This window comes from Apostichopus japonicus, chromosome 16 (genome assembly GCF_037975245.1).
Source record: "Apostichopus japonicus isolate 1M-3 chromosome 16, ASM3797524v1, whole genome shotgun sequence".
In the NCBI taxonomy this organism is placed as follows: domain Eukaryota; kingdom Metazoa; phylum Echinodermata; class Holothuroidea; order Aspidochirotida; family Stichopodidae; genus Apostichopus; species Apostichopus japonicus.
Window position 1 is genome coordinate 5,912,124 of NC_092576.1, and position 14,219 is coordinate 5,926,342.

Genomic DNA, 14,219 nt, shown 5'->3' on the forward strand with positions numbered 1-14,219 from the left:
ATTAAGTTATTGTCTTATGCAGCAATATCCATATTTATAACTTCCTTATTTTCAACAGGAAACAATTTTTCTTTGTAGGAAAACCGCTGAAGCGCGACCACCTGTTTAAATGGCTATATGTGCAAAGTATAAGGTTTGTGTTAAAAAGTAGAAAGCAATATATGACTCCGAGAAAGGCTCATATAAAGTATGAGGAATTAAGACGTTCCTTTTATTATTGTAAAATATTATATGAAGGATTATTTGAATATATCTGTATTTGCAAGATTTCCTCTTTACGAAATCCTATAGATATTGTATTGTCCTCTCCTTTGTGATATTTGTAAATACAACCACCACAATAAACTGATGCAAATGAACTATGAATGTAGTTATCAAAGAAATCGACTTACCATAGACAACTACACGAACATCTTCAAAAATAGAAGAAATTCCTCAATCCGTCAAAGCATGTTCTTATGTCTCCTCAAATCTTCCACGGTAAAAACAAAGAAGCAGTATCCTTTTACTGAACGATAAAACATTGCTACTAACGTGTCGAAAATTCATCTAACTAAAACAGTTGATTGAAGTAGCATGGCGACTAACTACGAGTAAGCAGTGATCTATAAATATTTCTTGAGCAGGAGGAATCATAATTCAATAGTTCGGTATTTTCCCATTTAAGAGAACGCATTGGAAATAAGCTTAAATTTTCAAAGACCCTGACCAATACTCCGAAATTGTGCTGAACATTTCTCTTGCTCCTGCAAATCATTCATCGTCAGGTCATCCTCCATTAAGAGAACAAACGAGATAATGACTGATTTTATGCCTACTGTTAGGAGATAATTTCTTCTCTGAAATCGTTCGTGCTTGTTGAGAAGAAAAGCATGATGTAAACTATATGACTTTAGTTTGGCCAATTATTCCTCGATGATCTTCACATTCTCTTTTCATATTACATTATCCCATGGTTCATACGTTGTTTCTCTTTTAACGTGAACTTTAACAAGCTGTCATTCATCAATCCATTCATCCATACATTTGATCATCTACTCACTCAGTCATATTCATACGTTATCGATATTGTTTAATGTTATCATACAAACGCTGAAACAGTTCAAACAAGTGAGAAACTGTCGGTGTACAACCATGCACATGATAAAGTAGTCTCACGTGATTAGTAGCCTACTAATAGAGTTACAATGGTTCAACAGTGTAAAAAGTTACATTATTGAAATAGCACTTGCGCTGAAGCCAGCTGCATTGTGAGAATATAGCTAACGGTCGAACCACACTGCAGCACATTAATGCCCTAAAATGAAGCTATTAATATGTTTGAATATCATGCGGTGTCTACGTGACGACTGGATGTCATTTGGTAATTACAGTTGCTAATATATATGCCTCAGTAAATAATCTAAATAGAATTTATTTGTAAGGGACAAGCTACAGTGTCAATTTCTTATTGAAATATAAATTATTCGCAAAGTATGATCTCCAAGATGAACAATAAATTAGCAGCTTAGTGTGAACTGCATTGAGTAGGAAAGATCTTTAACAAAGAAGACCGACTTCTTTGCGACTTTTAGTTGTTTGTGAACCCAACTAAATTTATAAAAAGTATCCATATATATATAGGCCTAATGTTTTCTGGTTGGACAATATTACTTAATATGTCTTTCTTTCCACAATTTGCAGACAAACCACGTGAACCGTACCCAACCATTGATGCTACTGGATGTGACCAAAAATCATTATGCTTTTTAGAATTAAACGCTGCCTCCAGTTTAAGTTGTAATGTTTTACGAGTAGGTGAAGTATTAGATGATTTGTCGTGGAAGTTAAGAACTAACACTGGGGATGGACAGATCTCTTCTCAGTCGAAAGATGTAACAACCAGTGTCAATGAATTACAATCTTACCATTCTGTTGTAGATATTTCGTTACAAACCTCTCTCTCATTACGTTTATTCGTCTGCGTAGCGAGAAGCAATGTGTCTGAGGTAGGTAACAATGAATCTACGATACTGGTTGAAAGCGGGACACTGGAAGCATCTAGCGAACCTCTGCATGTAACTCCTAATGAAAGAGTGGTTATGAACTGCGGGGAAGATGTGTCATTCTTTGTATGGAAAAAAGTGGGTCAAACGGAAGAAATTATTGCATTTGGAACTAAAAGTATGAGTGAAGTTATGACCCCTGATGGATTCACATTGCAAGATAGCTCTCTCATCATAAACACGGTTGGAAATCCTACCTTGGGCACGTACACGTGTGTTTATAGCACTGACGGTGTTGCAACGAAATTTACATCAACTGATGTAACTTTTCAGGATGTAATTTTTCAGGGTAAGAAGTTAGTAAAATGCAAGAACTTCCCAATAAATATCTTTATGTGCAGGTGACATTATATGTCACAGTGGTGTTACAGTTAGTAAACCTAAAGTGATCGAATGCTTTTGTTGTTTTGATTTGGAATTGAAAAAAGAAGCGTTGCTAATATAGTGACGTATTTTAAAAACTATCAGCTACGCATGTAATTTTACTTTGTATGCGGTTTAAAGTTCTTGATACCTATTTGACATACCGTTGTATATCATTCACATGCATGTTTGGGCTACTATGAACCTATTTATTATAGCTGTATTGATTTGTTATCGGGAGATGATGTCAACTTGTATCTGGAATTGTTGATGTCCATGTTTTGACTATTTCTCTTGGCATTTCAGAGGAGGAACGACGAACTGGTTGGGTTGTTGTTGTTGTTGTTGTTGTTGCTGTTGTTGTGTTATTTGTGATGATGAGTTGCATCGGCGTACTTCTGATTGTGGTCTACCGCAGCCTCAGCAGCAGCCGCCGCAGCAGCATCCGCAGCCGCATCCGCCGCAGAAGCAGCCGCCGCCGACTTAAAGGTAAATTATTGATTAATCACAAATGTCAATCTTACTCCGAAGTATCTAATTTACTTCTGTTTAATTGATTCTGTACAGGTTTCTTTTTTCTATAAGACTGTTGTCGACGCTGACTTAGATAACTCTAGAGGGTGAAATCATTTTCTCCTATTATGAGTCTCTGCTAAAGGATTTATACTTGAAATACTTCGAAGCCATTGCAATCTGTGACACCTGGAGATCTGGTTCAGCCTTTCCTTGCCCCACCAATGACTGTTCCATGTTCCCATTGTTGATATAACATTGTGTTAACTCCAATTGTAGCATGAGGGGTGGGTGGGGTCTTCCAGAGCAATAATTGGGAATCTCTTACATATGACATCCCCCGTACACTTTTGATTAAGCCTCTCCGAGATGCTCTTTATGACCTCTCAACCCTTCCTGGTATAGAATTCTTGAAATGCTCTCCTGTGATTCCTGCTCTACTATGTGCGTGTAATCCTAGCTACAAACCTGGTTAGCACCTACTTTCTAGTGCACGTCGTGTTTCAATTAATTGTATTTGGAACGCAATACATTATTTCCTTGTTTCACTACAAATAAGAGCAGTTTGCGGTGTAGCCTTGGTGACAATAACCACAATCAGACTAAAACCACATAAATGTACTGATGTAAGCCCAACGGACCCAGAATATGTTTAGAGGTCTTGGTGAAAGCAAACTGTTACAAGAACTACAGATTTCTCATCAAAATGTGGATAAATATTCTTGTTACAATCAGATGACTTCCCTTTCCGCAAGTAGTCTGGGGAGAAAGTAAGGATATGCTGAGAAACTGAATCATTAGATGAATGTAACTTGATGATAATATCCAGCAAAAAAGTCAGCATAACTTATTCGTTCAAACACACCGTTCAAATTCAGACTTTTGTCAACGATGTACGTAAATGGATTGAATGGATTAAATAGATTAAAGTGTTATTTGAACTTTAACATACATGGTCATCCTGACATAAAATAGGTAATTAAAGATCAGATCCGTTGCCTTTTAAAGGTATGTTAAGTCCCACTGACTGAGAACAAGTCACACTTTGGCTGTATTCGTATTATCAGCACTATGACAATGAGATGATCACTTTGTATATTTATGCATCATTACCTTCACAAAAAGAGTGGTGCAGGTCATTTCTTTAGATCATAGTTCAAGTTGTCCATGTAGTTCTCAGGAAAACGTGTGACTCATATCTCACAGATCTCAGGCGTCAAGTCAAGTTATGTATATAACTACATGTAACTATATAATTTCTTATCTAACGCATTCACACTGTATGGTATGCCCATTGAAGTTTGTGTCTTTAATAATTAATACTTTATTTTCGCTGTTAGAACTACAGCTTACAGTACTCAGAGGAGTAATACAGTTTATATCTTATCCGCAATAGAGAGTACAACAGCATCAATGCAACAGCAACATCATACAATCAGCGTACATTCAGCATACGATCGCTTCACAAACTCTTCCTCAAAGTTCAAATTAATATATGAACCTATAAAGTATATATATATAATAGAATCAACTGGATGTACTCCAACTATTGCACTATAAATAACTATTGCAAATGCCGTTTAAATGGATAACATTGAGGGAACATTATATAACTGAGTTGAATTTAATGTGAAATCTTGCAATGGTTAGCCCATTTGTGAAGGAACCAAAGTGAGATCAACATAGGAAGTTTGGTAAATGACAAGTTTCATTGTAAATGGTGTCTCCTACCATACAATGATAGCGCGGGTTTAGGCTAAAGAGACACGTTGCTATACCTAGTTAAGTAAGATGGGCATCAATGAATATCCGTTGACTTAGTATGGACAAGTAGCTTGTTTTATTTCTCTGTCATTCCGTGTCAAATCACTGATGGCTGTTGCTCGACCCTCACCAAACGTGTTTGGAGTTTATTTTGCCTAGTTTGTAGTTATATAATGGTAAATCACTCAAATCAATCAAAACTCAGAGTTTGAGATTTCCACTGTAATGTTTTTGACGTTATATAGGCTTTTTGAGTCCTGTTATTGCTGTTCAAGGTCATATCACATTTCACGGTCATTGTCAATACCTCCTGAATGTATTGTCCAAACACCAGATCTCTACTACAATACAAAATCGGCTTTTTACAACCTGACCCATTTTAACTATAAGGTTGTTAAAAACGACATATTTTGCACGTCGTAGCAATTTTAAAATCTTATAAATGTTCCATCGAAAAAGCTAGAATCCCGAAATTTAGTTTATAGTAAGAACTCTATACTTCCGAGTAAAGTACCGGTAAGTGAAATTCACAGCTCTCACATGGCTATCTTTGTGATTATTTGGCTACTACAACCCTTCAACGTACTGAATCGCAGCATAATAGACCATCTTCGGAATTACACGACTTAATAATATAACAGTTAACACAAGAAATCATTGTGAGCGTGTGTTTATATTGACTGAATCAGTCACAATGACCTTTAAAAACACTCAAGTATCCTGAAGCAATTCTATAGGAGAACCCTTTACATCTACAATGGCACTTTTTTTTAAGAAAGAATGCAAAAAAATGGATATATTGGCGTTTTTAAGTTGAACTCCACAATACAATGTTAAAACAACATACAGATTGCATTACTGTTTGTATGGAATAGGTTCTACCGGTTCCTATAATGGGATATTCAATTGCTTAGGAAATATAAGAAAATGCCACTTGGCCAGCAACATATTTTTGTGCAAAATTTCAAATGGACAATTTGCAAGCATTACAACTTATTTTTTTATTCTAATTTCACGGTGCTTTAATAAAAAAAAGGATGATGTTATTTTAGGAGAGGGGGTCAACTATTAACTTCTTTAACAATCTGTTCATTTGGCATGCAATGATGGTTCTGTTCAATATGTCAGAACAATTGATTTAACCTTGATAAATATGATATATACTAATTACTTTACAATCCTGCTTTTAAACCCTTTTCTTTGGCGATCTACGTCGAGAAGTGGCAATCCGCAACTCACATTTTCTATGAGCATTAATTTCTGGATATAACCTAACTGATGAGTGATGGCTCAACTGCTTATTTGATTTTATTGTATTTCCATGTAAATTAACTGGAGGTTAGTGAAAAACAGCACCAAAGAAAAACATACGAAAACAAGTGATTACAGTGATATGGAGGATATGAAGTTTCAAATTCTATCGAAGGAAAGGTTCTCTTGCTACCTTGCTCGTGACTTACTATACAAATGGTCGACCTATAAGTGGGAAGCGACGGTGGCACTATCGTTGGTGTGTGACAAGACTGGAAGGTGGGTGGGGGTGGGAGAGCGTAGCACCCAAACCCCATAGTCCATCGGGGGGAAATGTTTAGGCGGGAAATTTTTTTAATAGACCCCTCCTCCGGGAACAAGACACTCCAAGAAAAAAGTCAAAAGTATTGTAAAGCACTACATTGCCTTTAGACCTAACGTATGGAGTTAAGGGTTCAATCCCCTAGCCCAACAATCGAAGGATCCCCCCTTCTCCGCCATCATCTCTGAGTCTAATGCCTGTCTCTGTTCTCCACATCTGCATGTCCATCAATATGTCCTATTAAGGTGTATGTCTCTGTAGCGTTACATAGCAAGTATAAAATAAATGGGTTTGTTTTATCATTAATTTTTGTCATAAAAACCCACAGTAATCTCATCCGTAGATTATAGATTGGAAATCATCTTATACTATTCCACAGCAATCCGTGCCCACAGGTCTATGGAGAGCCATTCTGAATACCAGGCCTGATTTCCATTCTTTAGTGATGTCCCACGTTCAATTTACGTCAGGAGTTCAATTAAATGTCTTTTTTTTTCTTCTTCAGATGTCTACAACAAACCTTTTTGTGATCCCTGCTATCCTTCGGTGCATTTTAAGTGGTAAGATCCAGTACCGGGTACCGGATTTATCTCGGAGAGTGGGGGGGGGGGGGCAGCGGTGGGTTATATATGTAATTGAGAAGGAAGGGTTACATATTCACATAACGATACAAGAAGTGAAATGAAAGACCTGCATTTCGGTATTAAGACTTCCTATGTCTGGAGAAGTACTTACTCAATCACATCACATGCATACGCCCAGCATTGGGAGGGATGAATTGTCAGGTAAGGGTTGGGGTTGGTGACCTTTGTAAATGTGGTGAATGTGTCTGGCAAACTGATGGAAATGCAATGTGGAGGATGCTATTCTGTTTGGGGTAGGATGTCAATTGAATGGTATTTTTAAATTGTAGTTGAATGCAAGGCAAAATTCATTACAATTTCATATGATGGTTCTATGTTCCTTAGACTTAACAATTTATACATTTTGGACTGGAGAATGGAACTTGGTCTGAGGGAAAAATATACTACAACTTTCACTTGATATGAAACAAGGTAAACGTCTTTTTTTTCAATTACAGGCACGGTTGTCTCATCAGATAAGTGCCAGACTCCGCAATATCTGCAATTGGGAAAGAAAGGTATAATATCCTGCAACTATCCTGGTGATTTATATGGAGCAGTTTGGTTTAATTCAACCAATGTGATTAGCACTGATCGACCATTTATATCCCTCACAGAAGGTAGAATATCTGGGCCTGGGTATAAGTCCAGAGAATACCTAGTTCACCCCAATGGATCTCTTATAATCACCAACGTTTCCACCAAACATAATCATGTTTTCAGAGTAACGACATTGGCACTATAGATGAAGATCCTATCTTTGAAGATGTTCATGTAGTTGTCTATGGTAAGTCGATTGTTTTGATTAAAACATTCATTAGTTCAATTGCATCAATTTATTGTGGTGGGTGTATTTACAAATATAACAAAGAAGCAGACAATACATTATCTTTAGGCTTTCATAGAGAGGAAAACTTGCAAACACAGAAATATTCAAATTATCCTTGATATAACATTTTACAATAATAAAAGGAACGTCTTAATTCCTGATACTTTATATGAGCCTTTCTTGGAGTCATATATTGCTTTCTACTTTTTAACAAAAACTTTCTACTTTGCGCATATAGCCATTAACAGGTGGTCGCTCTTCAGCGATTTTCTTACGAAGAAAAAAATGTTTCCTCTTGAAAATAAGGTAGTTATAAATAAGGATATTGCTGCATAAGACAATAACCCAATAACAAAGATCTTATTAAATATTGAAACAAATCTGGCAAAAATAATAGTTTTGACACCTTACAAGAAATTAGAAGTGATTTCTCAACCCGTCAGAGCATGTTCTTATGTCTCCTCAAATTTTCCACAGAAAGAATGAAAAGCAGTATCCTTTATTGAGACGATAAAACATTGCTACGAGCGTGTCGAAATTTCATTTATCTAAAACAGTTGATTGAAGTAGCATGAGTAACCACGAGAAAGCAGTGATCTATAAATATTTCTTGAGCAGGCGGAGTCATTATCTAATTGTTCAGTATTTTCCCATTTAAGAGAACTGTTAAGTTTTTCAGTAATGAACGCATTGGAAATAAGCTTGAATTTCCAAAGACCCTGACCAATAATCCGACATTTTACTGAACATTTTCTTGCTCCTGCAAATCATTCAACGTCAAGTCATCCTCCAATGAGAGAACAAACGAGATAATGACTGATTTTACTCCTACTATTTGAAGATTATTTCTTCTCTGAAATCGTTCGTGATTGTTGAGAAGAAAAGCATGGTGTAATTATTCCTCGATGATCTTCACATTCTCCTTTCATATGTCATTATCCTGTTCTATACATTGTTTCTCTTTTAAAGTGAAGGTTTACAAGCTGACAAACGGTGGTGTGTACATTGATTCATCAATCCATTCATCCATACATTTAATCATCTACTCACTCAGTCATATTCATACTTCATATATAGATGTTGTTTAATGTCATCATGCAAACGCTGGAACAGTGCGAACAAGTGAGAAACTGTCGGTGTACAACCATGCACATGATAAAATAGTCTCATGTGATTAGTAGCTTACTAATAGAGTTACAATGGTTCAACAGTGCAAAAAGTTACATTATTGAAATAGCACGAGCGCTGAAACCAGCTGCATTGTGAGTATATATATCTAACGGTCGAACCACACTGCAGCACATTAATACCCTAAACTGAAGCTATGAATATGTTTGAATATCATGCGGTGTCTACGTGACGACTGGATGCCATTTGGTAATTACTGTTGCTAATATATTATCTTCAGTAAATAATCTAAATAGAATTTATTTGTAAGGGACAAGTTACATCTTCAATTTCTTATTGAAATATAAATTATTCGCAAAGTATGGTCTCCAAGAATAACAATAAATTAGCAGCTTAGTGTAAACTGCATTGAGTAGGAAAGATCTTTATCAAAGAAAACCGACTTCCCTGCGACCTTTAGTTGTTTGCGAACCCAACTAAATTTATAAAAAGTATCCATATATATGTAGGCCTAATGTTTTCTTGCTGGACAATATTACTTAAAATGTCTTTCTTTTCACAATTTTCAGACAAACCACAGGAACCGTACCCAATCATTGATGCTACTGGATGTGACCAGAAATCTTTATGCTTTTTAAAATTAAACGCTGCTTCCAGTTTAAGTTGTAATGTTTTACGAGTAGGTGAAGTATTAGATGATTTGTCATGGAAGTTAAGAACTAACACTGGGGATGAACAGATCTCTTCTCAGTCGAAAGCTGTAACAACCAGTGTCAATGAGTTACAATCTTACTATACTGTTGTAAATATTTCGTTACAAACCTCTCTCTCATTACGTTTATTCGTCTGCGCAGCGAGAAGTGATGTGTCTGAGGTAGGTAACACTGAATCTACGATACTGGTTGAAAGCGGGACACTGGAAGCATCTAGCGAACCTCTGGTTGTAACTCCTAATGAAAGAGTGGTTATGAACTGCGGGGAAGATGTGTCATTCTTTGTATGGAAACAAGTGGGTCACACGGAAGAAATTATTGCATTTGGAACTAAAAGTATGAGTGTTGTTATGACCTCTGAGGGATTCACATTGCAAAATAGCTCTCTTGTCATAAACACGGCTGGAAATCCTACCCTGGGCACGTACACGTGTGTTTATAGCACTGACGGTGTTGCAACCAAATTTACAACAACTGATGTAACTTTTCAGGATGTAATTTTTCAGGGTAAGAACTTAATTAAATGCAAGAACTTCCCAATATATATGTTTATGTGCAGGTTACATAATATTTGGTGTGACAGTTAGTAAACCTAAAATGATCGAATGATTTTGTTTTTCTGATTTGGAATTGAAAAAAGAAGCGTTGCTAATATAGTGAAATATTTTAAAAACTATCAGCTATTTGTATGCGGTGTAAAGTTCTTGATACCTATTTGACATGCCGTTGTATATCATTTTCATGCATGTTTGGGCTACTATCAACCTATTTAATATAGCTGTGTTGATTTTTTATCTGGAGATGATGTCAATATGTATCGGGAAGTGTTGATGTTCATGTTCTCTTGGCATTTCAGAGGAGGAACAACGAACTGGTTGGATTGTTGTTGTTGTGTTATTTGTGCTGATGAGTTGCATCGTCGTACTTCTGATCGTGTTCCGCCGACGACTTAAAGGTAATTTATTGATATATCACAAATATCAATCTTAATCTGAAGTATCTAATAGACTTCTGTTTAATTGATTCTGTTCAGGTTTCTTCATAGTGTTGTCGACGCTGACTTAGATAACTCTAGATGGTGAAATCATTTTCCCCTATTATGAACCTCTGCTTAATGGATTTATACTTAAAATACTTCGAAGCCATTATAATCTGTGACACCTAGATATCTGGTTCAGCCTTTCCTTGCCCCACCAATGGATGTTCCCTGTTCCCAGTATTGATATGACATTGTGTTAGCTCCAACTTGTAGCATGAGGTGTGGGATGGGGGTCTTCCATTGCAATAATAGGGCACCCCATGCAGATTACATCACCGTACAATTTTTGTTAAGCCTCATCCAGATGCCCTTTATTACTTCTCAACCATTCCTGGCATAGAATTCTTGACATGCTCTCTTGTGATTCCTGTTCTACTATGTGTGAGGAATCTTATCTACAACCTGGTTAACTCCTGCTTTTCTAGTGCTTTTTTTGTCGTGTTTCAATTAACTGTATTTTTGACGAAGCACTGTAGTTCATTGTTTCACTAAAACTTAAAGCAGTTTGCGGTGTTGCCTTGGTGATGATAACCACAATCAGACTAAAACCACATAAATATAATGATGTAAGCCAAACGGATCAATAATGTTATTAGAGATCTTGGCGAAAGCAAACTGTTACAAGAACAAATAGATTTCAAATTAGTTTGATATTGTTCTGATCAAAATGTGAATACTCTAACCTATTTATGCTGATTAAACGTGTTCGTCACTATCCACACTTCATAACACTATATGGCAATATAGCAGTTATAGCAATTCACTAATGTAAATTACCAGGGCATTATTCTTGTTACAATCGGGTGATTTTTCACTTCCGGAATTATTGTATAGGGAGAAAATATGAATAGGCTAAGAAACTTTAATAAGATTGAAATCATTGGATGAACATAACTTGATAACAGTATGTAATTAGATATTTGGTACCTATCATGGATTTGTTAAAGCTATTGACCAGCCAACATGTCATCATAACGTATTCTTTGAAACACACCGTCCAATGTCAGACTTTAGCCAACGATGTACGTTATTAAGTTGATATAGATGGAATAAGATGAAACAGATTAAACAGACTAAACAAATTTAAACATATGAATTGATTAATTAGATTAAACATATTAAACAGGTTAAATTGATAAAATAAAATAAATAGAATTAATAGATGAAATATATGAAACAGATTAAATAGATTAAACAAATTAAACAGATTAAATAGATGTTCACCATGTTCTTTAACCTGTCTGTATTCTGTGCGTTTTTTTTTTGTCCCTTCTGTTACTGTAACTTTTCATTTAGCCTTTGAAGAAGATCCTGCTAGGATCGAAACGTCAGGCAAACTTCCTTTTACACAGATTAAATAGATGCACTATATAAAATAGATGAAATAGATCAGATAGATGAAATAGATCAGATAAATTGGATAGATCGGATAGATTTGATAAGTTACTTAGATAAGAGAAATTAGACAAATATAGAGAAATTAGAAATATTAGATATATTGAATAGATTAAATAAATTGTGCTATTTAAACTTTACTATACATGAACATGCTGACATAAAACTATGCAGTTAACAGAGCAGATCCGTTTACCAAGTATTTTAAGTCTCACCGACTGAGAACAAGTCATGCTTTGGCTGTATTCCTATCATCAGCACTATAACAATGATATTATCACTTTGTATATTTATGCATCATTACATTCACATAAAGAGTGGTACACGTCATTTCTTTAGATCAGAGTTCAAGTTGTCAATGCAGTTTCCGTGAAAACGAATGACTCACATCCCACAGATCTTAGGCGTCAAGTTATGTACATAACTATATATTATCTTACCTAACGTATGCCGTTTGAAGCTTGTGTCTTTAAGTATTAATACTTTTATTTTCGCTGTTAGAACTACAGCTTGCATTACTCAGATAAGTAATACAGTTTATATCTTATCTGCAGTAGAGCGTAGTTCCAGACAACTACTGGATAAAACACAACAGGAACTACTCAATTCTACGATAAAGGTGACAAAAGAAGAATTAACAGGTATCTAAGCTATCTATATTGAGTTGATTAATTCATAGATTATTTACAACTTTCAATTACTGTGTATTTAATTTTGATGTAAGAAGCGATGCTTTCTCAGTATGGATTCACAAGTTTTTCTGTACTGCACCTGCATATAAGTTTAATTTAAAGTTACCCAGAATGAAATAGAATACGAGTATAATGTTGCTACTCATTAATCGATTTTTGGTTTCGATAAATATCGTAACCTTTGCATTCATGATGGCGTATGTGTGTATTTATGCGTATGTATGCATTTGTGATGCCCAGCTTGTAAACAGGATATCTCAAGACGGGAAGCTGGACCAACTTCATGTTTGATTTGTAGATGTACCACATTGAGTACGTGAAGCCTATTGTTTTTGGTGTAGGTCAAAGGTCATTTGGGGACAACAGGTCAAATCGTGACAACCTTGTAACATGATATTGCAAGAAAGGACAGATCTCATACTTGGTTTGTAGATGTACCATAGTAAATTTAAGGAGCCTATTATGGCTATTGGTGGAGGTCAAAGGTCATTTGAAGTCAGCAAATGCCAAACATTGACTTCACTACCCTCTTACCTGTCTTTCCACACTAACAAATCTTCCTAAACATAATATCGTAAGGGAAGCTTGGACAGATCGCATATTTGGTAATCGTACCACATTGAGTACAATAAGCCTTCATGTTGTGGGCGGAGGTCAATGGTCGTTTGAGTTCACCAGGGTCAGATTGTGAACCCACATTTTACACAATATTTCAACAAGGACTGATGTCATATTTAGTATGTTGATGTATCTATTACATTCAGTACAAGAAGATTGCTGTTTAGGTCAATGGTCATTTCAGTACAGCCTGTGTCATTGTGAATGTATTGTTTGTCACATCACACTACTTTTCACTGTATTACTAATATCAAGTATGTTGTACATCCTCACTATACGTCATTACATCAGATTCATGCAGAAAATAGCTGAATGTAACATCATCGAAACCACTACGCATTTTCGCATTCTGGTTATTCTTTCATTTTAAAGAGTGGTGTAAGAAAGTTCTAATTTCAAAAGACGAAACTCGAGATACACATGATGGGATAGTGGAGAGGTTGAAGGAAGCATCCGATGAACAGGTAAACAACATTTTAAAAGAATTACTGATTAATTACCTTACTTTCGATTCAGTGTGAAAAAGCAATATAGAAATGATGTGTCTAGGCTTGATGTTCTTTTTTCAAACCATGATAGGTGATGGAAGGATCTGAAATACGAGGCATTGAGAATAAAGGTGACCGATACGTAGAGAGTTACATTCATTATTTCATTTTATCTTGTTATGATTTCAAAATAAAACATTAGCCACACTATACACTAGGTTCATGTGTACACCTAACAAGTGATTGTCCAATATGTTAACCGTTTTAACATGCGTCTTAATTCATGATGTTTCGATACATTGGGTAAAATAATGGACTTCGTAAACGCACACGTGATGTTGAATAACTATCATGAAATATGTCAATTTGTTGCATATTTGTGAATAATAATTTGTAACATTCAAATGCTAAAGTTTAAGTCGGTTAAGATGTGAAT

General features: G+C 35.6%; 1 protein-coding gene across 1 annotated transcript in view; it reads left to right on the forward strand.

Annotated features, from left to right (window-relative positions):
- The window catches only part of LOC139983225 (uncharacterized), a 99,607-nt gene that overhangs the window by 77,185 nt on the left and 8,203 nt on the right, over nucleotides 1-14,219 (forward strand). The window lies entirely within an intron of this gene.